At 37.8% G+C, this 8,463-nt stretch overlaps 1 pseudogene; it reads left to right on the top strand.

Moving 5' to 3' along the window:
* The first annotated feature begins 1,343 nt into the window (after positions 1-1,343).
* LOC137108354 (interferon-induced helicase C domain-containing protein 1-like) lies at positions 1,344-5,876 on the top strand (annotated as a pseudogene).
* Positions 5,877-8,463: the final 2,587 nt, after the last annotated feature.

Below are 8,463 nucleotides of genomic sequence, written 5' to 3'. Positions count from 1 at the left end.
AAAGTTTTTTTTTACCAGACTAGGATTCACCATGTTGAAGAAGAGAACAAAAAACTAGCTTTTGCTAGGTGTAACTTTTACTAAAGCTGGAGACGACGTAACGTTACCGTGTTTACTGATACTTCAACAAATGCGTTGGCGTTAACCGATTTCGAATGCTTTTATTTAGAAAACGTTTGCTACTGGGAATCGTTTACTAGTCGATAACAGAAAATATATAATAAGTAATTGGTGAATGACGCAGAAGAATCTGTAATATCATTACACGTTTGTATTAAAACCACAAAAGCAGTATCGGGGTTCAGACAAAAATGGTAGATGACCAAACTCAAAGTAAATATCAAGTGGAACTTGTTAATTTCAGCAGAATGAAAGGAAATCAGGACAGTCAGACCACAGGGTTGAGATGTTAGGGTCTAATAGGGCCTGATGCATTGGTACAAGACGGACAGAAGTTCTGCCGGAAAGACAGCTCACCTCACATCGACAGCCACTTCTGAAACACAAGAAATGTCCAACTAAAATAGTTATAGTCCACCTAACACTTTGATAACTGTTGAACATGGTTGAACAAACTAAATGCTTACAGCACTTGAACAAAGCAGCTCCATTTTGAACCCAAAAAATGTATAATAAAACCCACAGGATGTGTGGCAGTCATGTCATGTGATAACCCACATAATAAACTGGTGTGCACTTTTATTATTAGTCCTACTTTTTCATTTTCATGCCTAAAGCAGTTTCCCTTGAGAGCAATTCTTCCTTTGCTACCACTTCAGTCAGCATTTATTTCCCACGGACCCTTTGCCATCGAAAATATCTGCGTTTTGCTCTTCTCCAGGTTTCCTGGCACGTCAGCACAAATTTCCCGCTCCTTTAGTGTTGCTTGTGATTCTAGCCTGAGGTATATAAGGTGCATTACAAACTGTTGAGAAAAAGATGAGCTGAGCTTCACAAGTCATGTTGGTGGGCTGCAGAAATGTTGGATGGAAGATGATTTATTTTGGTTGTATCATCTTCCACCACTAATAGAGGTTGTTTTCCCCTAAGGTTTTGAGGAATGAAGAAATGTTTCATTTTGGTAAAAGACATTAGTTTCCTCACGTTGAGTTTGATCATGGGCTAAAAGAAAATGCTGAAGTTCTAGCAACTATTGTTGATATCAGATAATCTCCAATGAATAGTGATGAAATTCTGTCCATGGAAAAGAAAGAAATAAGTTTTTATATACTTTACTTTTCAAAATGAACCACAAACATAAAGAACAGCTGTGGCATTTGGCAGAGCAGTCTCAATGCATCTCAGTGTTGGTGGTCACTCCTGGTTTCTCTGGGCAACTTGAACAAAACCCTGACAGAAACTCCATCGCCTAAGTACACCTGTGAAACAACAATTTCCCCATATGGATAAATGTATAATCTATTATATTATATCTGGTCTGTGAGATTGCTCTGTTTCGTGGGTTCAGAGTATCCCTGGCTCGGTTAAAATGGTAAACTCACACAACTAGTGTGATTATTACGCATGTTGTCATTATGGGAGAGCACTGTACAGTAAGTATGCTCATGCATGGATCACTGTAGTGCAGCCTACTTACAAATCTAGACTAGGCAACCATTCTACTGTAAGTATGACCTAATATTACAAGAAAGAATTTTCCACTTGGTAAATGTTCGTCTGCACTATCCTTTTAAGCCACACACCTGAAGTGTGTGGGTCCTTTAAAGGAACATTAAAAAATGTTCACACCTGAACCACCCACAAATGATGTATCTGCTGTGACATGGTCTCATCTGTTTATACTGGATCTCCTTTTAATTAAAATCATGAGGACGGTCATAGATGTACATGAACAGTATTAAATCAATCCATTCAACATTGTTTAAGCAGCAGCAAAGGTCAAACCCACAATGGTTTAGAATTGAGCTGTGATTAATTATTTCCTCTAGTTAAAGGAGCTGGTAGTTATTAACTCTGTTCAAGTATATGGCAATGAGGCTTAGTGGTGAGAGAGTGCCTGTGTTGGACACGCTCTCATCTCAGAATCCATGAAATTCGTGGATAAGAGAAATGAAGACGTCCAATTTCAGATATCAGACTCATTATCCAGAGCAAAGTTATAATTAAGAGCCACTTTCAGAAAAACGATGGAGGGAACATTATCTGAGTCACATCCATTGTGAGGAGTGGGCTGAATATTTCTCTATTTGCATTGAAATAGGGTGAGTGGGGGTAATTATACTTCTGAGTAATCCCCCAATACCTCCAGAAAATGCTGTTGGAAAGACATCACAAGGTCATTCAGATAAAGTAAATCTGTTAAAAGATCAAATGGTTCCCGTAGATCGAAAAAACGAAACATGGAGCCACGGCAAGAGGGGGAAAATCAAAGTGAAATTGAAAGCAGAGGAGAGAGGCTGAGGGTGCGATAGAAGGATAGCATGTGAGTGTGAGGAAACTGCAAAAGGCGACTGGATGTGACAGATGAGAAGAGAGAGGTGACTGCTGGCTGAAAGGCCATTAAGACAATCACGTCAAGACAGTGCAAATGTCATATCACTACACATCTGCATGAGGATTATTCACCTCATTGGAACAGGATGCCTCACCATTAGAGCATTTCACTGCAAAGCCTGGATCCTGGGAGACTAATTAAAGATTAGTTAGTGACAAACAACAAAGAGAGTCACTTTCCTACACAAGCACACAACAAGCAGCACTGATTAAATTACATCCAAGTACAAGCTAAAATGACAGCACAGTTTCAGGCCCGTGTGAAGACACTGACATTCCAAGGCTGCTGACATGCAAAAAGAAAGCCCAATTGCATCGGTCACAAGAATGAACAGCAGCCCGTCGTCTCATGCAATTTCTGAAATTTTACTGTTTCTCCTTAGGACAGTGAAGGACAATCTATTTAGGGAAGAGAAAATTGGATATCCTTTAGGAGGAAGGAGGAAAAACAGTAATTGTGATTCTTAGAACGGATGCTCAGGAAGGAGGGGAAGGAATAAAAAAGGTGCTCTGTATAGCATTTACGCTGAGTCGAAACAAAATCGCTTTCTGTGATGGGACAGGTTTACTTTGAAAAAAAAGAGATAGAAAAGTTTTGGCCTTGATATGTACTTCAACATCTTTACATCTGAATTCAAGGCTGCAATATTCTAAATCTTAGGCTTCATCTGGACATACAGCCCAATAATTAATACACACCCCATGGTCTGTTAGCAACTTGTATTACATCATTAAACTTTACATTTACATTTGAATTTTCACTTGAAAACACTGCAGTGTAACCAATTTAGCAGTGTTATATTATTAACACCCAAAGCACGTGCTCAGGGCTCTCAGGTGAACAGTCAGAGCTTTAACATTCCCAGTGCAGAGCTGAAGCAAAACAGATTTTCTGGCCTAATAAGATCTTCCTCAAGTAATCTTTTTACTCCACTAGTTTGTCTGTTAATAATATCTCCAATATTCCTAACATAAAATTAAAAAAATACATATAAATACATACTTATGTATGATGTTTATATGTATTTTTTAAACTGTTGATTTGGCACAGTTTTTAAGCTGGATGCCCTTCTTGACGCGAGCCTCCACATTTTCTATGGGGCTTGGGACTGGCACTGCATGGCTGGGGATAGGGATGGGCTGTTGGGGGTTCAGTGTCTTGCCCACAGACACTTTGAATGTTGTCTGGAGGAGTGGGGCGCAACCTGAACACAGCAATAGTTTCAACTTAAAATATGCTACTGAATTAAAGAAGAACATACCAAGACCCATCAAAAGCTTTGACATTGTGGAAAAAAGGCTGGAGGTAAGCAAATATTTCATCCTTTATAATAAAATGTCAAAGCGATGCCTTACAGATTATTTTCTGCATATAGTGGACACTAAGACAGTACTTTCTTCTTGTAGGACCCATTCGGGCAACATTTGAAATGGATGATGCAGGTGATCCACGAGTACAGGAATCTACATTATGATTTTACTGCGAGGATGTGGCATACAAGTATGAGGCAGATGTGGTGAATCTAGAGAAGCCATTCTGTAATGAGATGTTTATTCTGTTAGGGTGTTCAATTATGATGGTAAGGAGAACACATTTATCTTTTCGACTGCACAAGGCCACTGAAATATAAAGCAAAAGTTGCTTCTGAGAGGTTAGTTGCAATGTTTCGGATTACACTCATATATTGTTTGTGTATTTCTTAAATCAGGGGTTAAAGAAGAAAACGGACTGCTGTCACAATGTGCATATCACCTCAGAAAGTATGACAATGCCTGCTCATCAATGACACTAAGATGAATGCTTACAGCTCCCTAAAGGCTTTGTACAAGACAATGTCTTACAGAGCCATTGATGGAACAGAGATCTTTCTGCTAGGACTTTTTCATAGTGGGACTATAGCGCTTGTTGCTCATTGTTGTTCATTGCTTGTCTTAATATGTGCATGATTTTAATTTATATTCTTGGTCACAATAACATTTTCAGGAAGTACTGCTGTCTTTGTTACACAGAGAATCAGGTGGAACTGAAGAAACTTGCAATGGATTCTTACTTTGAGAACCCCAAAATGGCCAGACTTGAGAGCAGTCTGCTGAAACAGTTTTTCCCATCCTCTTCAGTAAAACAGTAAAACACTGCCTAAATAACTGGGTGGTCAACAACAGAGCATTACAAGAAGATGGCATCAAGGTGGCCGCCTTACTGTGGCTTGCAATGGAATCTGGCATCATTTCCTTGTAACACAATTTCCATTTTCTGTCAGGGTTAACCTCCTGATGTCCACCAGTGTGGCTGAAGAAGGCCTTGACTTTACTGAATGCAACTTTATAGTGTGCTATGAATTGCTAACAAATAAAATTGCGCAGCAGCAGGCCAGTGGACGTGGACGTGAATATTTGGAAGAACTGACTGAAAAAGCCATTGCTAACATCCAAGGCAACAGAGCTACCGATGCAGGCAATTGTTTCCTGGAAAGTTGCAAAGAATGAAAAAGTCAAGAAAAGGAGTTGACACTTCCAGTGTCCAGCTTTTGTCTCAAAACTTTTTCCAGCTGTTGTGTAGTGACATTAAACTTCTTGAAAATGCGCACTATGTCAACATCAATCCCGACATTAAGTGAACAGATCCCCTTGTGGTCTACGAGTTGATGAAAAAGTATATTGAGCTCAAAGTTAAAAAAGATCTCGACATCCTAATTGCTAATTGCTTTTCTTATTTTTAGGAGTAACTACAAACTCAAACAGGCAACGTTAACAAGGAGTTTTGAGTACTGGGAATTCTGGAAAACTATCATTTGCAATAATGTTAACTGCAACTAGGTAAAGTAGAACTTCTCCCAAGTATTAATTTCAGTTCAGAAACAGGCCTGGTCCTGAGCTATGCAGTTTAGCAATCAATATGAAAAATTAGCGTTTTTTTCTTCTTTTTTTTAATACTTTAATATATTATACGGTTCTGTACATGCTAGCACTTATTTGTGGTCCAGGGTAGTGGGGTTTTGAGACCACACTGTGCTAAAATCCATTATGCATCAATCATGCCTTAAATTAGCATGATAGCTTTGTTTATGCCCAAGGTCCTAACTCTTTATTTTAAAGAGAAATTTAAAATTTCTCTGTTGGTTCTCAAACTTAAAGCAATGATTCAGAGATGCCCAGTGTCTCTGAGGTTAAACACGTTACAGGTTACACATTTGTTGGTGCATCCAAGGCTCTAATCAGTGGTTTATTTTATGTAACAATTTCTTAATAAATGTTTATTTCTGTGTGTTGTATAACCTATATAAGAGCAAGAGCTTTGAAAGTTTAAAATATGTACTAAGCGCTTCTTATTTTGACTGCAGCAGCTCATAATGCTGCTTCCCCATCACTGGATTATTACAGGGTTATGTATTTCACCTTGGATCATTGAATAAGTTCTAAATGGTCTACAAGTTTTCTGTAAGTTCTGATTTATTAGACTTACAAATGATAATTTACCACTGTGGTTTTCATGTTTGTTTTCACAGGTGACATAACTTAAAAGTAATTTTAAAAGCAATTTCATTATTAGAAAGTCTCCTGTATTTTTAATTTGAAAAGTATTATTAAATTTATTTGTACAGAGACGAAGGTTACTGGAAAAGGTCCACTTGGAGGAAAATATTAAAAAGCAGGAAATCTGCGTCATACCTCCTCTTCAGTGGGATTGTCAAAGCTCACAGTGTCCAGTAGTGGAGTGACGTTCTGAGCTTGGGTGCTGGTAATAACCACGTGGGTTATACTGCAGTCAAATAAAAACCCTCTGCATCAGATGTAGATGCCAAAGGCTACCTTGGGTGTATGAAAAGTTTTCTGGCTTTACTATAACATCTGTGCATGATGTCCTGGGAATAAGAACGGGCTGTATCAGGGATGTACCTTAGCTTCACTCTTCTATTCCTTGGACTACAGACATAGAATGTGTGTGATATAAAGTTTTAATTTACTGATAAAATGACAAACATCAAAAAGTATGGTCATCAATTATTGCGAATTTGCCAAACCTTGAAGCTACTTACACATTTTGTTCTCACAATGTGGGTTTTCAGACCGATTAAATATTTATCTTCCCTTCCAAAAATAAAGCAGAAAATCAATCACTGAATGGGAAGAAAAAGGCAGCAGGGTTTTAGTATCAAATTTATTCCAGATATACATTCTCATCTTGTTTTTGTTCATATGAAGTTACATTCCACTACAGCACAGCCACAACCCGACTCTTCTTACAAATCTAATCAATAATTGAACTCAAGCTAGAAAGGGGCTTCATTTCACCTGTTTCTGTTTTTCATTTTACAACTACAGCCACTGGCATCTTGTAAAGCTGTTATAGACAGCAATAGGCTGACCTTGTACTGTATAATATGTATAATGTCCAATATTGATCTATTGTTTTTAATTTAAATTAGGCTGTATCGTTGTTGTGTTGGACATAGGTCAGTAAAATGTGGCAACAATTAACAGGTGTCAGAACACACAGTGTAGCAAAGTATGCTGTGCATGTGTAGCTGCAGACCAGTGTCCATGCTGACCTCTGTCCACCACAACAACCAGCAGATGTTGTGGTAAATTACCTGTTATGTGGTCATTTTAAGGCATTTGGTTCGCATATTACTAATTCTCAACGTTGCAGGAAACTGTGATTTTTGTTAACTCAACTTAAATAAATACACAGAATTTTCAAATTAAAATGATTATGTCTTAAGTTCATACATAAGTTATGTAAACTAAATTATAAGTGTACTACAATTAATAAGCATTTGTGAGCACAAAGTACAATTTTTGCTTGTTTTTATCAAGGCAATGATTTTGCATCCCTTTTTTAAGGTTAACAAAATGAAGATTTAGACTGTGATTGTGGGCCAATGTCCATGTAATATCAAGGTAATACTGAGGTAATATTTAGTTAATTACAAGGTAACTTGGGTTTAATATGTGGATAATATTAATAGGAACAAGTAATATGGGATCAAATATTGGTACAATGTAACAAAGTATATCATCAGAATAGAATCAATCAAAAACACATGAGGTTTCCATTTTACAGCCTTGCTACACAGAAGCAATCAGGCCTATTTTCAGGAAAGGTAACACTCACTATCTAGAAACAGCTTATTCATTACTTAAATCAAGTTATTACCTAGGTATTGTTGATTATAATCTTATTATTACCAAGATATTACCTTATAATACCTTGTTATTACAAGATTAGTGTAATTGAGTAAATATTACCCCGTTAACCTTGCCACTATTTTCCAAAAGTGATTTATTTAAACACAGCAATCACTGAAATCAATGAGAGATTTAGCTCCTAAAAATTGCACAGTCACTTCATTTTGAAGGTTGTTTTACCACAGGTGAAAGCTGTTGCATAGTGGCTTTATTTGTTTTCTGTCAACATGTACCTGCTGCCTGAGTGAGCTGAATCTTATTTAAAATAAACCAGGAAACCCAGACATGTTTTGTTTCCAATCTGCTGCTGTCACTTTTCTCTGGTGTGTATCATTTTCACTGGGGAGCCTTTTCTGCTGCATTACGCATAACACACCGAACAACATTTCATGCTTGTATGCTGCAGGGCAGGCAGGTCTCTAAGGAGACAGATCCCATGTCCTGACTAATTTGAACAACATACAAAGTCATTATAAACAGGAGGCCTCAAGGCATTCTCTGTTTTCAATTTCAATGCTCGATCACAGTGTAAAGGCACGTAGTGAGTCCCCTCAGAGCACAGTGTGTAGGAATGATCAATAACAAAAAGAGACATCCACAAACTGACATTAGCCATTCCACTGTTTTGTTTAGGCCCCTGGTCAAAGTGGGATGTTCTCCTGATCATTCAATTGATCACAGTCAGCCTGGCAATGCTGAGCAGGGAAGCCTGCATAATTAGCTACAGCAGTCATTAGAAGTGGCCTTAAACTCAAAGAG

This window comes from Channa argus, chromosome 23 (assembly GCF_033026475.1).
Source record: "Channa argus isolate prfri chromosome 23, Channa argus male v1.0, whole genome shotgun sequence".
NCBI lineage: Eukaryota > Metazoa > Chordata > Actinopteri > Anabantiformes > Channidae > Channa > Channa argus.
This window is presented reverse-complemented; position numbering and strand designations above follow the sequence as displayed.